The sequence below is a fragment of the Miniopterus schreibersii genome (assembly GCF_964146895.1).
Source record: "Miniopterus schreibersii genome assembly, chromosome: 17".
NCBI lineage: Eukaryota > Metazoa > Chordata > Mammalia > Chiroptera > Miniopteridae > Miniopterus > Miniopterus schreibersii.
In genome coordinates this window covers 30,999,859-31,023,644 of record NC_138117.1, presented here as the reverse complement: position 1 = coordinate 31,023,644, position 23,786 = coordinate 30,999,859, and positions in this window count along the sequence as shown.

Here is a 23,786-nt window from a genome sequence, read left to right as displayed (position 1 = left end):
CTTTACCATTACTATTCCCTAGGAAAATAGCCTTAAAGCATCAAGAGAAATGTCTTAGGCACTATTGTATAAATGTCCTTTTAGATGTTTCAGTATTTTCAAAGGTATGACTCATGTTTATTTTATGGAAATCAGGTGACATTGATGCTTCGGATATTGTCATTTATCAGTAAGTTTTATGTTAATATACTCGGTGTGCTATATACAATCTGTAATTTTAATAAGAGAATGGATCACATCAAGTAGTTTAGCCCATCTTAAAAATGATGAAGGTCAAAATTATGGATATTTAAAAGAAACAGAAGCCCAGAGAGCTTGGCATTTAGAGCCACTGAGTCTTCCCTGTTCCCCTCAGATGAGAAAATGCAGGCTGGCACCTTAGCAAGATCTGGAAATCCCTCAAAATTTATCTGACTTTCTCATAGAAATTAGAGTAATTTAAAGTTTTAAGACCTGCAGTACTGATCACATGAATTGCATCACTTAAAAAAAAAATTTTTTTTTTAAATCTACCTTTTGCCAAGCATTATACTAGGCTGCAGAGATGAGTAACATTGGCCCTAGTCTCAAATAACTTACAGCAAAAATCCCCAAATATTTTTCTATGCTGAGGAAATTAAGGATGATGCCGTGAGGAATCATTTTATAATTGCTAAATTTATTAAGTTAAATAAAGTATTATATTTTTGAGATTGGAGCAGCCTGTTTTCATTCTAATGATGCTGATGATAGTTTTATTTTGCTGTGTTTTTTTTTTTTAAATAAAAAGTTGCTAGTGTGATATAAATATGGTCCTATAAAATATCCTATTTTCATAGTTATGTTTTAAATATAATTAAATTATCATAAACCACAACTTGTGTTCCGACATTGATGCTAAACATTCTAGTAATTTCATGATATAATTTTCCAGTTTATCATAAGTTTCAGGGAAAATTAGCCTTATTTATCAGAATTTCCTGCTTTCCAGTACGCCCTTTATTTTAAGTAGCATAGAAACATATGTCTCTTGAGCATTAATAAGCAAAATTGAATTTTAGAATTACATAGAATTCAGTGATAGAGCAAGAATAGATATAGAGGAAATTATGCAAATGTTTCTATTGGGCTTTGAATTTTATCTCTTTTTAAAATTTTTATATTTAATTATGAAAATACCCAAAGCATTCAAAAGTAAGAATCTATACTGAATTTAAACCTATACTTATTTCATAATGAAAATTATTAACATCATGCTAAAATCTCACATCTGCTATAAATTAATCAGTTGCTGGATGGATTTTTTTTTGTTTTTTTGTGTGTTTGTTTGTTTGTTTTAATTTGGACTTCCTCTGGAGGGCCTTCATTTCAGAAACCTCTCTCTTATAAGCAACAAAGTTTAAAGATTGCATTTGTGAGGCTGTCGTGCATGTTATGTCCCAGATGCAGAAATATGATATAAGAAAAAGCAAGATAACACTACAGTAAATACTTACATAGTGAAACTGCCGACCACTCATCCCACTTGCCTCTGAGGTGTTTTCCATTCATTTATAAAATAAAATAGTGGTTGGGGGTGAGTTCTGCCCTTGCCCACTCTGCCACATGAGCCTTCTGTCTTCAGAGCTATTAAAATCTAAGTATTTATGATTAAGTGATTTTGGTTGTGGTTGTTTCTTCAAGGGGATGAAAAATACTCCTAGGAATAAAAAAACTAGGAGATGGTCTGAAATCTCCTTATTTTTATTGTCTCTGTATGAAAAAAGATGTTTTAAAGAGAAAAGACGGTTGATCCTTGTAGGATTGCCATAGACACAGCTAGTAATTAGTCTCGGATTATCTTCAGCCTGGTTCACACCTGCGCACCACAGAGCAGAGAAAGGGGGTGTCAGGCAGACAAACCATCCAGTAGGTCATCGAGTTTCCCACTGTGACACGCTGTGCGGAGCCACTTTGATTCAGGTTAGTCATCCGTCTTGTTCTGTATTTATTACCATGAAAGGCACCTACTCGTTTCACAGAGCCACAGGTGCTACACGTCTGTGACTGGAGCAGCGCGCTGCGTACTTGCACTTACTATAGCGCTGAGATCTGTTCCATTGACACGTGCTGTTTGCGGGGCCAGGCGCAATTGTTTCGGGCTACTGAACGCCTCTTCCCAATTGAGTTTTGAATGTGTAGCTTCTTCAGGAGACTAGTCAGTGTTCTGCCAGTGAAAATGGAAGAAGGGGGCTTTCTAGATCGAATAGTTTTGATTAGCCTATTTCTAAATGATGGAAGAATTATTTTGGTTTATAGGGTATATAATAGAGACTCAGCCAGTAGGGAGGGACTGTTTTTTTTTATGGCAGCAAGACCTGGAGACTTACAAAAGTTTTTATATAAATTCTTTGAAGAGTCAAACACTAAATCAGTTTAACTAGATATTCGGCAAATGAGAACTTGCAACCCATTTGAATGACTTTATTTAAAAAAATTAAATGAAATAATAATTGTGTGGTTCTCAAATATACAAGTCCTATTCAGTTATTTTTCTCTGAATTTGGTTTTTATTTCTTTAAAAATGTTTGTTTGTTTATTTATTTAGTTATTCATTTATTCATTTATTGGGAAAGTCTCACATTTCTGCTCTAGTGAATGTTACTGGTATAGGCCTTTCAGCCCCATCAACCCATCTCCTGCCCACTTCAATCTTTGCTTCCACTCAGTACCCAAGCTCAGCGCAACAAGAGCTGGGCTTATGTCCCCAACCCGTCTATCTCACAGGGCAGGTAAACAGGGTTGAATAAATTTATCTTCAACGGTGTGATCTGAGCTTTGCTCTCTCTCTGCAGTTACATCTAATAAAGCAAATGCAGTAATTGTAGACTTGACCTCAGTACCTTCGAGCTCAGGGTTCAGGCTGGCCTGAGTGTGAAGCCTGCCTCTTAGACTCTTTACTTTCTCCTGAAGTTACCTAACCTCTCTGAGGCTGTTTCTTCACCTGTAAAGTGGAGACAATTATACTTATAGCTACTTTTTCCCAGGAAGGGTTTAAAGGAGATACAGAGACACTTTCTGGAATTTTTGTGCTGTGATAGGAAATACGTATAAAAGCACATCAGTTACGAACTCACTAATCCTCACAAAAACATATAAAGGGGATGCCATTATCACCCCCATTTTATATACCAGGGAGCTGAAGCATGAGAGGGGCCAATACTAAAGGACTTTTTAAATTTAAAAATTAATTACTGACTGACTGATCTTTCTCTTTTCACCCAGTCCCCTTCCCTTTGACAGCCATCAGCTTGTTCTCTGTATCTGGGTGTGTTCTTTGAATTTGGTTTCTGAGATGAGCTAGAAGCTTTCTTCCTCCTGAAAGGGGCTAATCCTTCATATTCGACTTAAAGGGTGAAGCCAAGTCTGCAAGCTCCCCGGTAGATAGACGAGGGGAAGAGAAGCTCTGCAGACCAGGGGCGCCGTCTGGTTGAAGGCGAGAGTGGCAGACGTTGCTTTTATTACTCGTGGTGCAATACGTCGGAAGGGCCGCAAACAGACGCGGGCAAAGAAACTATCTCCACGCCTTCCTTTGCAGTCACAGGGTATTTATTTACCCAGCTCAGCCTAATAACTATGTATTTTTCTATGGAATGTTACTGATTGCCTGGGACAGATGAGGCAAAGGCAGGTTTACAGTTGTATGGAAACGAATACAGTAATTAATAAGTCATCATATGAGAAGAAACTCTGTGTTTCGTGTACTAACACCCGCAAACTTACTGTTGCCCCATCCTGTATATGTGTGCCATCGAGATGAATCTGCCTTAAAAAGAATTTACAAAAAAAGTTAAGGGATAAATAAGTTTTAAAATGTGATGATGATGTTGTAAGACAATTTAATGATTGTTGATGGATGATCTGTATGGTGGAAACATGCAGGGTAGACATGAGTCCCTGGCTATTGTGGAAGGACGAATTGAAATCTGAAAGTTTCCCAGGAGGTAAGGAAGGGAGATACCAGGCCCTGCAGACTAAAGGAACATAGGCTGAGGAGAGGTGACATAGATACAGAAACAGTGTTTTCTTAGAATTATTTATAGTACACTAAAGAGGGCAGCATAAATTAGGAAAAATAAGTTCAAGGGTTAAGTTCAGAAAGGTAAGCTGTGACTAAAAAAGAGTCTTGTTTAACAAGCTACATATTCCACATTTTAAGGAAGGGAGATGTTAAGAATTTACAAAGATGCAATTAATTAAAATATCACTATGATCAAGCAGTGGAGAGCAAAGGAAAAGGAAAGGAACACTATGTGTGGATGGATGTATATATGGATGTATATATGGATGTGTATGTGGATGTATATATGGATGTGTATATGGATGTGTGTATGGATGTGTGTATGGGTGTATATATGGGTGTATATATGGATGTGTATATGGATGTGTATATGGATGTGTGTATGGATGTGTGTATGGGTGTATATATGGGTGTATATATGGATGTGTATATGGATGTGTATATGGATGTGTGTATGGGTGTGTGTATGGGTGTATATATGGGTGTATATATGGATGTGTATGTGGATGTATATATGGATGTGTATATGGATGTGTGTATGGATGTGTGTATGGGTGTATATATGGGTGTGTATATGGGTGTGTATATGGATGTGTATATGGATGTGTGTATGGGTGTGTATATGGATGTGTATATGGCTGTATATATGGATGTGTATATGGATGTGTATATGGGTGTGTATATGGATGTGTATATGGCTGTATATATGGATGTGTATATGGATGTGTATATGGGTGTGTATATGGATGTGTATATGGGTGTGTATATGGATGTGTATATGGGTGTGTATATGGGTGTGTATATGGGTGTGTATATGGGTGTATATATGGATGTATACGAGAGAGAGAGACATAAAGAGAAATGTCATTCCTTTCCTTCAAAACTAACCAAAACTAACTAAATAAATAAAAATAAGAAAAGAACTTAATCACCCTGGCCAGTGTTGCTCAGTGATTGGAGCTTCGGCACCAGCATAGAAGGGTTACGGGTTCAGTTCCAGTCAAGGGCACATACCTCGGTTGCAGGCTGAATCCCGTGCCCCAGTTGGGTGTGTGCAGCAGGCAGACAATCGATGTGTCTCTCACGTCGATGTTTCTCTCTCTCTCTCCCTCCTTCCCTTCCACTCTCTAAAAATCAGTGGAAAAAAATATCCTCAATTGAGAATTAACGACGAGAAAAAAAAGACAAGAATTTAATCTTCCAGTTAATATATTATAATAATTTTTATATATCATTATTAAAGCAAATATATAAAATGTGTCTCTCCAATATACATAATTAATATTTTTATATCTATATTCTCAAACCACACAGCTATAAGCCGTTTCTTTCAAACACTGAATATTTGTTTGGACTTAATTGGAAAGAAGATTTTTCTCAAATCTGGAGTTGAATATATGTTTTCATAAAATAAGTTCCATAGCTCCAAATAGTCTATCCAATGACGACTTCATTAATGCAATGAGACTTATAAGTGTGGATGGGTCATGTAAAGTATTTTTAAATTCCCTGTTAATGATCCAGCTTAATATTGTTAAATGTCAAGTGATATGTTGCTGTAGGGCAGAGAAATTTTGACATGCTGATCCTGCTGAATTCTGGCTGCCAGGAGTTCAGAAGTACTTCACGGGCTATTCTGGTTCTCTCTTCATGATTGGCAGAGTGGATCATGGATACATGAAGTAAAAATTGAATCCAGTAGAACTGAGCAGAACAAAGCAGTGAAGCTTGGACTGCATGGGTATAGGGACAGAAACAGAAAAACACAATGGTTTTGGTCATCAAAACCTCTGTCAAATGTAATAAACTGCTTGTAGTCTACATCTCAATTGATGTAGCTTTAGCAATTCCCACTGCTGATGGATTACTTCCTTCCACCCCCACCCCCTCCACTATCCCATTCCTGCTGTTCACTTCTTTAAAAGCACTCTCCTCTTTATTTGCTCTAACAACCCTTCATTCTTCTGCACTTGATCTTATAAATCTGCTCCTGTTTACCTGTTATCTCCTGCCTTTGTTCCTCTACTCTATCCCTAAAATAAGATATCAAAATTTGTCGTCTCTACTGAGTCAGAAATCTGGAAATTTTCTGATTTCTCTTTTTATTGTGTCTCACATATTGTTCTGGTTACCCATTATTGTATAGCACACTACCCCCAAATGTGGCAGTTTAAAACAACAAATACTTTATTATTATATCTCTTAATTGTGCATGTGATGGTTCTGGGTATAAAAATTCTCCTGCTGCTACAGGCTGAATGCTTGTGTCTACCTAAAATTTGTATGTTGAAACTTAATACCCAATGTAATGGCAGTAGGAGGTGGAGCCTTTTGGAGGTGACATTAGCCAATATATGGAAACAACTTAAGTGTCCATTGGTAGACAACTAGATAAAGAAGATGTGGTACATACAGACAGCGGAATATCACTCAGCCATTAAAAGAGTGAAATGTCACCATTTGCGGCAGCATGGATGGACCTAGAACATATTATGCTGAGTGAAATAAGTCAGAAGAGCAAAGCAAATACCATATAATTTCACTTATATGTGGAATCTAAAAAATAAAATAAATGAACAAAAAAGGAAAAACAAACTCCTAGGTACTTAGGACGCATGCTCATTGCAAGATCAATCAACAGCAGTCGGGGTGGGAGTATGGGTGAAGTGTGCTGTTCTGCATAGGCTCTGTAGAAATATGACAATTCTCATTTGAATTATATAGTTGAAATAGAAGAAGGAACTTTTCCACAAAGATAAAAGTGACATTATAGCAAAACAACCACTGGCACGTATTAAAATTGACCCTTGAACAACGCAGAGGTTAGGGGTGCTTACTGCTGTGCAGTTGAAAATCCACACACAACGTTTGATTCCTCAAAAACTTAATGACAGTTGATGCTCAATCTGTGTGGGGAATTGGTACTAGGACACCCTGCCCACCACAGAGGATACCAAAAGCCGCAGATGCTCAAGTCCCTTATATAAAATGGTGTAGAATGGTGTATATGATTGGCCAATTCCCAACTGCAAATCAAAAATTGTTTTCACTCTGTGGTTGGTTGAATCCATGGGTGCAAAATCCAGGGATATGGATAGCCAACTGTATATTTATTGAAAACAATCCGTGTGGAAGTGGACCAGCACAGTTCAAATCTGTGTTGTTCAAGGGTCAACTGTATATATCTTGTATCTGAGAGAAAATGTCTTTTGTTGTTAACAACAAAGACACAAAATAACAATAGCCTCAATAAAATAGTACTCTCTTCCAATTTTTATGACAGAATTATATCCTAGCTTTGCCTTGTCATTTCACAATGACCTCATTGACCTTGGGTCCTTATGACTTTCCCGTCTGTCATCCTTATCTGGTGGTTTCCATTCTCAGTCTCTCTTTGTGCTCACGAGATGATTTCTGCAGCTTGAGTAGTGATGTGTACAGTCCCTGCAGGATGAAGGGAGAAATTACCCAAAGTAAAAGAAGAAATTTGCCATTAGAGCCACATTTAAGAGCTTTTAAAGGAAACTTACTCAAGGCTAGAAAATTTTTTGGTTGGGCCTATTGCCGTCTCCTAAAATTTCAGGAATCCATAGTAAAAGAAACAACAGAAAAGGGGATATTGGATAAGCAACTAGCAATCTCTGCCACGCGTTTCAATTTCTCTGATAAGATTCAACTTAGGCATTAAAACATAAATATCTCAAGAAATGACATACCTTACAGGTAAACTTTAAATTTGATTGAAAATAAGCCACAAATGAAACGATAAATCCAAAATAGTAATTACTTATTATTCTAAAATGTCATAGTTTGAGTTACTCCCACGATAGTACTTTTTCTGCTTCTTAGATTAAGTAAATAAAATCAACATTCTCTACTATTGGCACAATATCAGTAGTCCATGATCATGAACATGTGTATGTATACAAGAAAAGCTAAACATCAAGAGCGCTATAGATAAAATCGATTTTCCAATATTATTCATTCAACACCTTTGACTAAGACGGATGCAAACCGCCCTGCAATTTTAATAATTTTCTCTTCCAATTAAGAAAGGAAAAGCTACATGAAACATGACTGTTTTTTGTTCCAACAAGTATGTTTTTGTTTTAGCTGTTGCTTTTGTGTTCATTTAGTGACACCAAAAAATCTGTTTATAACCCTTTCCAAATGTCCTGCAAATACTGTAACTTAGGGATGAAATTTGAAGACACCAAGAAGAAAGACATTTTGAATAGGTCATGTCCTTTAAAAACAAGTGACTTAAAAATAAATATTTTGGATCCAAAGGAGACCAGCTTTTAAGGTATTTTTTTTGCAGATAATGTCACTTTCCTGTAAAGCTTTTTAAATAATGGGATCAACTATTTCAGTGATCATTGCCCCAAAAAGTTCTATGGTCTTTTGAGTTGCCTAACCCCCAGAAGACTCAGCATTCTGGCTGCTCATTCAGTCAAGCTATTCACAGTGATTAATTTGTCAAATACTGAGACAGAAAGTAGTGACATGGAGGTCTTCAAGTTGCAGGCTACAATCCTATGTTCTGCAAACAATCATAGCTCAGAAAAGTACATTTCCTGGCAGGAATGTTGTGTCTTAGAGCCAACACATTCCACTACGGAGGATGGGGAGAAAAGACTCCTATGGTTATCCTTTCATGAGTAAATTGGGTTCAATTCCAGGAAAAATTTGGCATACACGCTGACAAAAAGGAGTGAAAAATCACTTAGGCCAGACTCTCTCATAACCAAAGGGGTTTGCTTAGATGCAGAATTTCCCCCCATGGATTAACAGAACTGTCTTCAGATTACACTCTAGCAGAAAAGAACATGGGAGACCTGTGTGAAGCCTTATTAAACAATATTAATGTATTTCTGGGGATGGGGTGTGTGTGTGTGCGTGTGTGACTAGAGTTTGAACACCAATGGTGACAACTTGCTGAAATAGAAACCACACCAGATACAATTCTCAACTAGATTTATGGGTGAAGACGTAGGTGGAGTAGAAAAATCTATTGGATGAGATAAAATAAGAACACTCTGCCTCTCCCACTGACTGGAGCTATAAAGCCTGGGCAGAAATGCTTTGAGACATTCTGAAGACTCAAAAGCAAGTAGTAGCCAGAGAGCTAGAGATGAGTAGAATTCAAAGTCATATCAAACTGGCAATGGGTTTACTATTTTTCGTTCCAGTATTTTCTGGACAGACGTGATTGGAAACACAGAAATGGGCACTGACACTGAGAAAAAAAGCTCAGACCTCCTGCAGTTCTTTTGTGAGGACTTGGAAGAGGCTTCTCTAATACTCAAGAAGAGTGCAAGAAATCTGCATTGTTTTTCTTTTCATTGTTTCCTAATTTTTGTGTGTCTCAGCCACTAAGCAGGGTCCTGTGGCATTGATGTCATGAGGCCTGTAACTGTGAAGGAGAGAAAAATTTATTATAGGAAAGAGCTGTCGTCCCAAGAGTGTGGTGCACACCTATGTTGTGGTTGTTTTTCCTCTGACCTCTCACTGCTTTTCCCACAATTATGGAAAGTATATAGCAGAACAGGGTAAAATAAAACTCCCCAGATCCCTGCTCAGAGAACCAAAAAATACCCAGGGAGCCCAGGGTACCGGAAAACACCAGAGAGATTGTGGAGAGGGGGTAGTTTGGGAAAGTGACCCCCTTGATTTGTGTATGAACTTCTGTACTTACTCCTGTATTGTGTCTTTATGGATCTGACCCCAAATAGCAGATGTTGGGAACTGAGCTTAAAGAAAACTACTGCCTAGGTCACAGACTGGCTAGTGTATCGGTGCAACTGAATTGATCATCAGAGACACTGAAACATCATCCCACAGAAATTATTTGAAAATGTGCTTTGAGTCCAACTGGACCAATTGCCCATTAAAACAAAAATATCAAGATTCCCCATAGTGTTTAAATAAGACCCAGGGTATCATAATATAATATTTATATTATATGTGTGGAGATAAAAATACAATTTATTAGGCAAAATATGAATAAGGAAAATTTCAACTTACTTGAAATTTTTCAAAGAAACCAGAACTGAGATGACAAAGATGTTGGAATTATTCAGCACAGACATTAAAGCAGCTACTATAAGAATATTCTGACAAGTAAGGTGAATCTTTTGAAGTGAATGGAAAGGTAGAAATATTATCAAAAATATGTAAGGTAAGGGAAACTAATGGAAAATTTTAAATTGAACTATATACTAACTGGAATAAAAAGTCAGTGGTTGGTCGCAATAGCCAAATGGAAATGCAAAGAAAAGAATCAGTAAATTTGAAGGTGTATTATTAGAAATTATCTAACCTGAGTAAAATAGAGGGGAAAAAAACAATTGAGAGGGGCTTCAGAGATCTAGGACAATACAAAAGTTCTAACATTCATGTCATTACAATCTCAGAAAGAAAGAAATATGCCTTGCAAAAAAAGAAAAGATAAAAGGCTGAAAACTCCCAAAATTTGGTGAAAGATATATATTCACAGATTTAAAAAGCTCAGTGAGTGCAAAAAACATAAAGTCACCCATGTCCAGTTACATCATATTCAAACTGCTAAAAAATGAAGACAAGAAAAATACCTTCAAAGCAGCCAGAGAGAAAATGTCATATGATTTATAAGGAATGACTGGATTTTTTTATCAGAAACCATGGAGTTCAGAACTAAGTGGACTAGCATTTATAAAATGCTGAAAGAAAGTAACTGCCAACCCAGAATTCTATACCCAGAGAGTATGACCTTCAGGAAAGAAGAGAAAATTAAGACTTCTCAAATGAAGAAAATATTAGAGATTTATCTGTCAGCAGATATGCTCTTAAGTAATTGCCAAAGTAAATTTTTCACACAGAAAAGAAGTGCCACCAAAGTAAACTTGGGACATCAGGGATGAAAGAAAACGATTTAGAAATAAATGTCCAGATGAATATAATGGATTATCCTTCCTTTAACAGTTTTTTGTTTTTTTTTTATATGTGTTATGGTTGAGAGCAAAATCCATAAAATTATCTGATGAAATTCAGTATATACAAATGTAATATATAATGTAAGTAAACTGTAATGGGCAGGATAAAGAGATCTATAGAGTAAATTTTATATATTCACTTGAGGTGCTAAAAAGATTGATTCCAAACACATTGAAAAGTTAAGTATTCTGCTGCAACCCCAGGAACAGCCATGGAAACACATATACAGATACATTCAAGAAAACATTAAGTATATTAAAAAGATTCAGATAACCCCAAAGAAAGTAGAAAGAATGCGGGAATGAAAAACAGAAAAACAAAACAGAAAAAAACAAACCACCCCAGAGATGATGGGACTTCCAGAAAGGCTGAATAAGACCCTCAGCAAATTCCTTCTCCAAAATGAAATGGTAAATGAGGAATTTTTTTTTTTTTTAATCAGCCATTTAAAGAGTCTGAAATTGACCAAAAACATAGAGCAAAATGTGAAGTATTTATTCACGAAAATCTACTGAACCTCTAAGAACAGTGGGAGCCTAATGCTTTTTAGTTGGAGGCTGTGCCTCATCTTCCCGTTCAGCTCTGTGGCAGAGAGTGGTAGTAAGATCCTGGGATGGGCTGACTTCACTAGGAGAAGAAGGAGGGAAATGCCATGACCTGCGGTGTAGTCCTAGGAAATGGACATCGCAGTGGCAAACCATCAGGGAAGGCCAGCATCCTGTGATTTTGATGCTAGTTGGTGTCAGGCCAGCAGACAGCCAGAAATTTAACAGGGAGACCTGGGGACAAAAAAAACCAAAGCCAACTTTGATAAGACCCAGGACTAGAAGGCCGAGACAGACACAGAGCTGCATGCACACACAGGAGAGACCGCAGAGGGCCTTGGTGAGCTCATCGCACCTGGCTGAAGGTGAGACCTTGACAACACAGACATACATGCTTATAAATTGCCTAAATGCCATACTGAGGTAGGTTTTTAGTCTAATTATTTAGTCTAATTTTACGTTACTCTCTCCTTTGACGTGAATTGGCTCAACATTATAACATCCTGTATCATCTTAAAAATCGAGGTCATCCAATGCTTTTATTTAAAATAGAAAACATTTTTTAAATCACGGAATAACTTCTGTTCATTATTAGGTAGTAAAAACTTCCATGTCATTGATATTTCCTTGGTGTTCAACATGACTAACTTCAAATAGCCAATTACTTCTCTAAGGAAAAGTTGTCAAAACTGAGAATTAATAAAAAGTGACTTGAAAGAAGAGAGTGAAATGACAACTCACATGACTGCATTGAGCTTGTTAAACAGAGTACTCATGTTTTTGCTGGAAAGAGTTAGAGACATAGAAAAAGGTGCACACTAGATTTGATAAGAGTAGTTGTCAGGAATTGTAAACTTTGTAATAAATATTGCCACCAGAAAAGAGTAACCCAGAGAGTGTTACTCAACTATTACAGGTGTCAGAATGTCAGCCTTGGCCCTGTGGTTGCAGACAAGCCATTGGGCTTGCTAACCTGCCTCTTCAGCTTCCACTTACTTCTCTGCTAATGGCAAATTTTCTTACCTGGAGTCCTCTTCCCCCATTTTTTCTTTTGCTTCTTAGTATTTTACTCTGTTCCAATTGGAAGTGCTTCTTCTGTAACTCTTGCTTTTGCATTTCTACACAATTGGCAGTTTATGATGGGACTTAGAAAATGAAACGACTGGCAAGGTACTGCACTAGACACTGTAGGGGAGAAACGGAGGTGGAGATGATGACCTCTGAAAGCAGAGAGATGAGGGTCTGAAATCCAGCCCCACCCTTATGAGTTAGGTGACCATTTATTCCCCTGAACCTCATTGATGTCATCCATAAAATGGGAATATCTACTGCACAGGGTTGCGAGAATTAAATAAGATAATGTATATAGTGAGAGTAGCACAAATTTTGATGGATAAATAATAACAGACATTATAATTCAGAATTGATGATGCACCTCAAGGATCTCAAATAATGGATATGTTGAAGTCCTATTTTTTTTTTACCAGTTTTTAAAATTTTCTTTATGCCTTTCCACAGTGGCAAGATCATAATCTCCTCAGTATTTGTTACACTCTAAGTAATCTGTATCTTTCTTTCTATGTTACTTCCTCAAAACATGTGGGAATTAGCATATATGTACCAAATAAATTCATAAAGGAAGTAGTCCCATTTCATAATAGACAAAGGCCTTCAAATGCTAAATTGTCTGAATAATTGACTCTGAGGGTGTGTGTAGGCATATATATATATATATATATATATATATATATATATATCCCTGAATATACAGACAAAGCTAAATATAGTACATTGAAAACATAAAGTATACTTAATTCTCTTTTTCTAAACAAACTATGGTCTCAACCCTACCTACAAAACATACACACAGAACAGTTACTCATTCACACACACAGGATGTGAGTAGCCTCTGAATCACGGGCTGAGGGTATGACTTCCACAATATTGTTTCCCTACTTGAAGATAGCACTAGAGATGGCTCGACAGCTGTGTGTGTGGACTTGAGCCAACATAGTCTCAAGTGTAGAACATGGTCCAGATGTCGCTGCTACTGCTGGAGAGAGATACTCCAGAGGTTGTCATCTGGGCACTCTCACTGCCAAGACTGTTGCCTTGGCCACAGCTGTTGGCTTTCTTGCTGGAAGATGATGGAGCTGGAAAACATTTGAAAGTCTTGCCAAAACAGTGGGAGGCAGCTCCAAAATGAGTACACATTGGTGTAAAACTCACTGCGCAATTCGCTTTGTCACAAATCTAATATCACATGGATTTGCCCGAAGAGTAATTACAACACCATGTTTATACATACACTTCCTTATTGTTTATGTGCTGCATTGCAGTCTTGAAGGCATAATTTTAAAGTTCATAATGACCTGACCAGCTATTGGTGGAGTTTATTAGTGATCTGTTTAACATGCTAATCTAGGAGAGTCAAGTGTTTCAAAACCAAACTTTGAGAGATCCAAAAGTGTCTATTTATTGATAACTTCTTATATTTGTATCTCCTAGTACCTTGTATTTATTTATTTTTCAATCCTGACCCTAGAATATTTTTTCTATTGCTTTTCAGAGAGAGTGGAAGGGGTGGGGGGGGGGAGAGAGAGAGAGAGAGAGAGACATTGACGTGAGAGAGAGACATCGATTGGTTGCCTCCTGCACTTGCCCCCAACCAGGGGCCGGGGATCAAGCCTGCAACCAAGGTGCGTGCCCTTGACTGGAATTGAACCCAGAACCCTTCAGTCTGAAGGCCGATGCTCTAACCACTGAGCAAAACCAGCTAGGGGCAACTTTTATTCTTTACGGTAGATGTTCAATACATGCTATTCAGCTTATGTGAGCTGAACATTTCATTGAATTGCGTGGAATTCAATTGAATCTTATCAATTTTCATTATGAGTTAGCTTTTGATCTTTGATTTTGCTATTACACTGGTAAATATATTTTATTGTTAGTCTTTCATAGGACTTTTTCCTATAAATATCAATATTCAAAAAAACATTGAGGCTACAGTGAAAAAATGTGTGGAACAGATGTCTGGGTTAATACACTGACAGAGATATTCATGATAATTCATTTCTATTTGATTCAGTATTTAATATATAGACAAATGACTAAGAATTATGCAACAGATATCTATTTATAAATGTAAATAATAAATTTTTTCTTGGAAGCAGTAAGGAGAAAAAATTTTCCATGTACACAGAGTAGTACCCTCCTTTATTAAATAAGCATGTATTGAGCAATAACTTTGTGCAAAATAGTTTCCCAGAATTTAGAAAACAGACAAGAGATGGCCCTTCCATTCAAGGGCTATCAGGAGTATGGAAAATCATATATAAATGTGGAAAAATTATAACATGTTGTGATAAGAATTGTGATAGAAATATGTATCAAAGATCTCCTTGGAAAAAATATCAGAGAAGATTGTTGGAAATGTGAGGCTTGAGCACATTCTTAAAAGAAATGTGGAAGGGACCTAGGTATAGGAATAAAGGGAACAGAAAGAACAGCCCAGAAAAAAAGAGGCAAGATACATAAAGTGAAGAAAACATGAAACCTCATGTCTAGATCACTAAGGTTCTTTTGCATTATTGTACTAAACCAATGTTTTCTCCTTCCTTCCTTCCTTCCTTCCTTCCTTCCTTCCTTCCTTCCTTCCTTCCTTCCTTCCTTCCTTCCTTCCTTCCTTCCTTCTTTCTCTTCCTTCCTTCCCTCCCTCCCTCCCTCCCTCCCTCCCTCCCTCCCTCCCTCCCTCCCTCTCTCTCTCTCTCTCTCTCTCTCTCTTCTTTCTTTTTTTGGTAGTGTGATACAGAATTTTAATTCAAACATTCTTAAATTAAAAACAAGACTATTTGCTCTTACCCAAAGGGGGGGGACTTAGTTAGGGCTTGAACCAAGGACAGAATTTTCTTCTTTCTTGTCTACTGTTGCTTGTATTTTTGTTTTATCTTCTCAAAATGAAGACCGGCTTTTACCATATAGTCAAAGCCACAGATACTCACTTTATTTCATCTCCATAACCCAAGAGAAAAGAGTGCTCCCCAGAAGTTGCAGTTAGCAGAATTTATGGTAGAAACATCGATTGATTCCATTTGGACCATGTACCAATACCTGGATATATTGCTGAGGCCCAGCAGAGAAGCAATATGATTGGCTTCGTTTTTCTTATATAGCAAACCAATCGACACCATTTCCCAGGGCCATATGGAGTTCAAGAGGTTTCCTCTAAAATATGGGGAAGGCGATACCCACAGAAAATGAGGGCAGGATGCTGTTCTGATAAACACATCAAATGTGCATCTGATTCTATAAGGAGTTTGGAATTTTTCCTTTAGGTCATATGAATTGTAGAGGGTTTTGTTCACAGGAGTAATTTGTCTGTTTGTTACTTTTTTTTAAAATATGTTTTTATTGTTTTCAGAGAGAGAAAGGGAGAGGGAGAGAGACAGAAACATCAGTGATGAGAGAGTCATTGATTGGCTGCCTCCTGCACGCCCCCTTCTGGGGATCGAGTCCTAAACGCAGGCCTGTGCCCTGACCGGGAATCGAACTGCTATCTCCTGGATCCTAGGTTGACGCTCAACCACTGAGCCAAACCCACTGGGCTGTTTGCTGCTTTTTAGGACCTATCTCAGTCATCCTGGTGGGACATGATGAGATTCTACACTGACAGTGGCCACAGATGTGGCAATGGGTGAATTCGAGATATGGGAAGAAAATTTAGCCAAACTGTCCATTAACATGGGGTGTAGGTGTGGAAAAGAAGGAAGGGGGGGGGAACCAAGAGTTTCCCTCATTCAGTTGCTCACCAATTCAACTTAACTTTATTTTAAAATGCCTCTTCCATTCACTTCCTCTTTTGAAATCTGTAGTCAGTTCATTTAATTTAGCCTTCATCATCTCTTTTGCCTGGAATATTACATGTTTGTTCAGCAATCTGGTGCTTTCCATATCTTACTTTTCCAGTATATTATCATTCTATAATTCAAGATATAGTCATACAAAATCACATCTTGCCTTGAGTTTAGAAATGTCACATACTAGGAAACCTAAGGCTAGAAGAAGATCCTAGTTTTTCAAGATGACCACTGATCTGTCACAAGCAAGTCTTATGTACCTCATGGATATCTACAACCCAGTGGAAATTAAGACACTACAATTTAATACTAGACTGTCTGAGGCATCTCAGCAGGACTTTCCCCCTTTCTATGGTCTCCCAGTGGGACGTTCAGGATCTTTTTCTGTATCATCCCTACCAAGAGGGCCAGGTTTAGAGTCTGAAAATAACAGACACTAATGTAAGAATTGAGAGGAGGAAGGTGACATATTATATATAATTCCCCCAGTAGCAGTAAGCAAAAACATGAGCTTTATCAGGCATGAAATTATTGCTGCAGTCTCCAGAAGTTTCCTTGCCAATCTTAGGCCTCATCTCTGAAGCCAGATGTGTTTGTTGTCAAACATTTCTGGTGGTTTGTGCAACCTCACAAATCCCCAAGTGTTAGTGGCAAATCTGAGAACTATCAGCAGTTTTCCTGAATCTCAAAATGTCTAGCCTTTTCATCAGTGCTGTAAAAAAAAAATTTAAAAAAATGCATATTTTCTACTTGAAATATCTAGAATGGTTTCTGTCATCCTCACAGACATAGACTGAGAGTTTTATTATTATAAGTGGTTCCATGAAACCAATTATAAAAATAGAATTCTGGGATTTATTATCTGATGTGTTTGTATTTAAGAGCAGGGGTGACATCATTGCCAGTGGAAAATAGCAGACTGTTAGTCTGTGTGATGCGGTGGCCATACGGTTACTTACCTTACCTGCTACCCTCAGGTGTAGTCAGATGCCCAGTGAATGCAGTTTAGTAGACTAGGTGGCAGAAACGATGGACCATTATGGTGAAAATAACAACTGTGGTGCAAGTAGATGCTTTGACTGCACTGAAGAGTTTACAGAAAGAAATGGCACATAAGCCCAAGCCCATAATCCCTCAGTTTAAGGCATGCTCAAAGGAGTGGATAGCTTTCATGTTTAGCACCCCCCATTTTTTTAAACTATTCTAGCCACAGGGCGAATGTATTAAAAAAACAGACCCAAAGTTTGATCCTTATGTTTTGAATTACAACACAATTGGAGCAGGTTGTGAAAGATCATTATCTTCAGTTTTGTAGTGAAAAGCTTTTTAGTGAAATTTAATCAATCTGACTGTCTTGGTCCCCTCCTCCCCACATGCCAGTGAGCGTCTCTTGTCCGGAAAATCAGCTTCTCATCCCCTGTCTGAAGACATCTGCCACCTTATCTTAGTTACTCCAAGTCCCTTTGAGACTTACCTCCTCCATCCAGTTGTGAACTCCAGATTCATAATTAGGGTCACATCTAGCATTTCCCACACATACCAATGCAAGATACTTTATCCATTAAAAAATTGCAGGGCATACAATTTTTAACACCAACCTAAGAAACATATAATTGATACCTTAGGCATTAAACCATTAAGGAAATAATACAACTTGATCAGGTTGGATTTATTGATATGAATGCAGTTATAAGATTCTTAGTTTGAGTAGGTAGGAGTGGATTTAACTTACTCTGTTGTTTCACTGGTACTTGGGCTTAATATAACCAACATTTCAGCAATCAAGAGACAACTTCGTAAAAGTTGAAATGTTGAAATGTTAAAAATGTGTAATCTTTTAATACAGAGGTCATCATGTGATTAACTGAACATTCAAATTGTTCCATCCTCAGTGTAGCAATTTAATGATTAATAACAATGTAATGATGACTACATTTTTTAAGCATCCAGTACATCACTGTGATTTAGTTGTATTACAACATTTTAAGGTGACAGTAGCATTACAAGGTGGATAATAATAGTATTCTCAATTTTAATATGTGGAAACTGAGATTTATGTAGATTAAATCACCTAGCTAACATAGGGAAGATCAATTCACAATGATGAAGATACCATTTCCTTTGCTTCTATTCAGAATAATTGAGGAGGAGAGTGAAGTTACTTTTAGGATCTCATTAAAAAGAAAAGAAAAAAGGAAGTTTTGCTATTTTAGTAATTATGTTTATAAATTTGTTTACATTTTTGTTTATTATTATAAAGTATTAGCATCACCCAAGACACAAATTCAAATGTGCAACTTTGAAGTATGCTCTTCAGGTGACAGGTACCAGTGTTTTGAACTTAGGCATGTTGAGAATCTGCATGGGAGTAATGAGTTTTCTTTCTTTTTATTGACTTTATTGGGGTGACATTGGTTAATAAAATTATATAGGTTTCAGGGGTACAGTACTTCATTTGTATGCTCTATTGTGTGTTCACCTCAAGTCAAGTCTCATTTTCTATAGAATAAACAGACTTCTTTGGTCAACCAGCACAAAGACTGACATTTTCAAATTTCCCATAGGTTAGATCCAGAATATATTTTCTTCTCATTATAGAAATGCAATGAGGAAGTGACTGAAATGTGCTTTTTCAGCTTCTGCCTATGGCATGCAGAAATTCCAAGTGGCAGTGGTTGAGTTTCAGTTGTGAACTCCCATGCTTTGAAATTTGAGACTAGAGTATATCTTTTGGTGCCTTGGTTAGAAATCTGAAACCCTCATTATTTCTGCATGTGTTAAACTATGTCTTTTGTTACACTTGCAGACCAAGTAGGAGGCTTTGATAAAACTAGATCTACATTCAGAGATCCGCTCTGATCTTGGCTTTCTAAATGGTTCATCCAGGGCACCCTGGAATGTTTGAGAAGATACTTTTAACTAGTTTATCTTTTTTCCCCCTTTTTGCTTGGCTGTTTTCATTTACATACCTAAAGCTTTTGAATTTTGCGTTAGCTGTGTCTAGCTCTAGGATTGAAATGGTTTTGTGGCTTTTTTTTTTAAATCATAAAACCCTTGCATTAAATGTATTTTGCAGGGTTTTCATAAACCAGTGGTCTTATTTCAAATAAAAAGTCTTATTTAATAATTTCTTAGGTGTACATGTACATGTATCTGAGTGTGTATGTATGTTTCATAAAAAGAATTTGCTGGTGTTACAAAGACTTTTCCAGACTGTTCTCTGGACCACCGTTACAGCATGGTGATCTAGACTTTTCTGTGCTGTTCAGAGTGACTAAAGTTTTCTATAATGGCATGATTTCTCTCTTAAAACAGAAATATTGGGTGTGTTCTACCTATGGGTACTCAAAGTGTTCTGAGTACCCATAGGTACAAGATCAGAAATTTAAAGGTGATTCTTCCATATCTTTTTTTTTTAAACATGTTTACTGAGGAATGTAGCCTGATTCTTAGCAGCTAATGGTATCTTTAGGGCTTTGTACATAAACAATTCATGGGACTTAAAAATAATCTAAACAAATTATAGTGTTGTATTTTGTTTTGCAAGCTACTTTCTGTATCTCAGCTTCTAATTTATTAGAATTCACGAGATTAAATAGTGTTGTTAAATGGTGTCCTCCCTGCACGCACACGTACACACACGCGCTCACACACACACTATATTTATGACATTCCTCTGGGTTTTTATATCTACTGTGCTTTCCACCAAAGCACCTACATGAGAAGATAAAGGATGTATTTCTCCTGAGTGGTCCATCCAGCTTACATTCCACTCCCCTAACTCTTTGACATTTTCGATAGCCTTCAGATCCCCTCAAGTACCGTGAACCCAGGATGTGTCAGGTGCCATTCCTCCCTCTCTCTCTGTCTGGCTGAATAGGTGTGACCCAAAAGCCTCACCAAGAGTAAGGAGTTAGTGTGGGATGCTTCTCAGTGCAGCATGGAAGTTGATCTCTCACAGAGCTCTCCCTTATAAACCAGGACTTTGGTTTACTTGGCATCTTTTGAGTTTCCGTCATAGGTTTAATAACAGGGACCTAAGCGAATACAACTTACTAAGACCTACATGCTGAAATGGGGTTGAAAGTGGTTATGAAAATACACTGGTCAGATCGTATGCTCTGAGGAACATAATTGTCTAATGATCCCAGTTGCCGCCCCTGTGGAGTCACTTGCACTAGCACTGAGGCCTCCTTTTTTGTGTCCTGTTGCCAGTTAATGACTGAACATGATGGGCACTAAGGCAGACCCATCCCAGTGAAAAGCTGGGCTCCTCCAAGGCACAGATTTGTCTTGAGAACAGTTGCCCAGACACAGCATCCTGGGAAGTAAGGCTTCCAGTCGTTGCACCCCTGCACCAATCCTCATTACATCACCATTTACTTACACAAGACTCATGTTTATATCATAACCCAGAGATTCCACCTTCCCCTGCTGCCCCTCTGTGCCACTTTCATCCCTAACTTCATTTTGTCTTCTGCTTTTTGGAGAACCCAAATTAATGTAATTGGAAACTACAGTAGTTCAAGAAAACTGGTGGTCAGATGAAGGTTTGGGATCAATTCACTGTCCATCATCCTGTTGAAAAGTACATCATTCTGAGTGGGAGTTGGAGCATAGATGGTTCCTAACCACAAGATGGTCACCCACTTACTAATGATTTCCCTATTTAAGACCTGGGAAAGTATCCTGGTGGAGAAAAATGCCTTTGACATTGTAGTTGATTCAGGCATTTGTAAGATATGATGAAAACCATGCCTATAAATACAGCAGAGGTGCCAGTCTGTAGAGGGACAATGGGAAACCAAGGACAATTAACAAGCAGCTAGAGGCCTCTTTGGTAACTTACAAAGGCCCCCCGCCCCCCAGTAAAGTCAGCCCAGCATACCAAAGATCTGTTGGAGTGGAGATCAAGAGACATTTGAATGCTCCCCCAAGGCAGATCTGAATACCTTTGAGCCTGAAAGAGGGGACAGAAGCCCTGGAAGTATGCCTGTGAGAATGGGACTCTGCAGACTCCTGAACCCTACGAGTTTAGAGTTTAAATTCTTCAGCCTGTCCCACTTTTTATTCCAAGAGTTAGCACTTCTCCTGTTTTGGAAGAGGCTGTAGAAACCTCTTTTCCACATTAGGTTGCCCTCAGGAAGATGAGCCCATAGAAACCATGGAGGAGCTGTTGTGGAGCACAAGGGATGGACTGAGGTAGCTTTGAAAACATGGCACTCAGATCTCCATCTGCAGGGACCATAGTTGATTGAGGGCTGCAGTTACTATCACACATTCTGCAGGCTTCTCCCAGCACAGGACAGAGCCTGGATGGGCCAGTAAATCAGGCCATCCCTGTGAAACACAAAATTGCACCAGTGGATGGCTTTGGCTCTGGGGTGCCCTCTTGACCTTGACATACTGTTCTTGGAGCTGCGATGTAGCCTGAGACTCTTCCTTCCCAGTCTCCCTTCTTTTCCTCTGTCCTTGCATGGCCATTAGATTGACATCACTTTCCAAAGTCTCTCCTTACCTTCTCATGCTCCTTCCCCAAATAAGTTTCTTTTTCAATTCTAATCCTGTCTTACCATCAGCTTTTCCATGAACCCAAAATAACTCCGAGTATGACCTTGCTGAACTGCCTGAGGGAATCCAACACGATCTTCTCTTATGCAGCTAACAGGCGTTCAGGAAACATTTCTTCAATATTTTTTGAGCGAGCCTTTGTTGGAACGTGCATGAAGATGAAGACTAGCAGTCATCAGTTATTGCTGCTTGCTGTGTTGCCATATTTCATCTTTTGTACTGAGGGAATGTAGCCAGCTATGAACCCATATGGGCAGAAGGAAGAAAGGACTCTTCGTTTTAAGGGTGAGTGACAATAGCAGTTGACTGTACATGGGTGTTGAGAGTTCTTTTCTGGGAAGGGACAAAATGAGGTTGTCCCAAGCTGACAGCTAATGTCAGTAGCATAGCTCAGAAACAGTCCCCTGTCAAATGAATGTGCACATAAGTGGAGTATTGTCAACCAAGCTGGATGTTTTTAGAAAGTATGAGGGATTTTCCCTCTGATTTGGTCAAGGAAATAAAGGAAGAACACGCAAAACAGTCAAGCACAACATTATTACTAAGCTTTTGGCAATGAAAGCTTAATATTTTTGTGGAACAAATTGTTACTTGGGAACTTGGGATTACTCTGGGACTTGCTCACAGATACATACACACTCATACACATATATCATACTGCTGTTTGCACTGAGAAAGCTGCTGATTAGCGCCTCAGAAATGTTCTCAGTGTTGGACGTTCATTTGTGTCCTTTGGGGAGTTTAAAGAAATACCCATGCCTGGACCATGCCTCCGGAGATTCTGATTAAATGGGTCTGGATGGAATGCAGACATTAGTATTTTTATTTTTTAAAATATATCTTTATGAATTTCAGAGAGAGGAAGGGAGAGGGAGAGAGAGAGATAGAAACATCAATGATGAGAGAGTCATTGATCAGCTGCCTCTTGCATCCCCCTCCCCCCCCCTCTGGGGATCAAGCCTGCAGCCTGGGCCATGTGCCCCGACTAGGTATCAAACCGCTATCTCCTGGATCATAGGTTGATGCTCAACCGCTGAGCCACGCCGGCCAGGTGGCATTAGTATTTTTAAAAGTTCCTTAGGTGTTTCTAAAATGCAACCAGGATTGGGAATGTTGAGAATGAGGGAATGGGGGAAGGGGGGGAGAGGGGGAGGGAGAGCAGAGAGGCTGATTATCACTTCCATTTTCTAGATCAATGGCCAGTTGTACCCTCCTGACCTGTTTGCGGAGGTGACAGTAGCAATGATGTTGCACTAGGAAGGGTCCAGAGGCACTTTCTTGTCAACTCATTTCTTGATTGACTGGCTCAAATGACACTTTCTCTCGGTGTAAAGGCCCAGCCATGCTTTTTAATGGATTATATGCAAATCCTCAGTGTTGATCTGGCTGTAACTTGGCCAGGGTCTTCCAGCCTAGATCCGTGAGAATTACATGCTTTACAAATTATAGGTTTATCCATATCTTTTAAAGTTAGATCTTCAAGGGATAGCAACTTTATTTATATTTTCCTTAGTGCTCTTTTTTAACAAAAGAAGAGATTGTGTCAAAAAAACATTTCCAGAAATAAACCTGACTAAGCGGTAAGTCGATGCTTGGGGATTAGCCCGCAGGGCCCTCTGCGCCCCATCCTGCCGAGCCCGCTGGGCCTGCTGCAGCCTGTGGCTTCGCCGCCCGCCGCCGACTCTCGGGCTAAGCCTCAGCCCTGAGACTTACCAATTCCCGCACACCCCGCTTCCCTTAGGGGGATGGGCAGTGTTCGCTTCATCATTTCTGCAAGTAGCATAAGTGTCAAATGGGTCG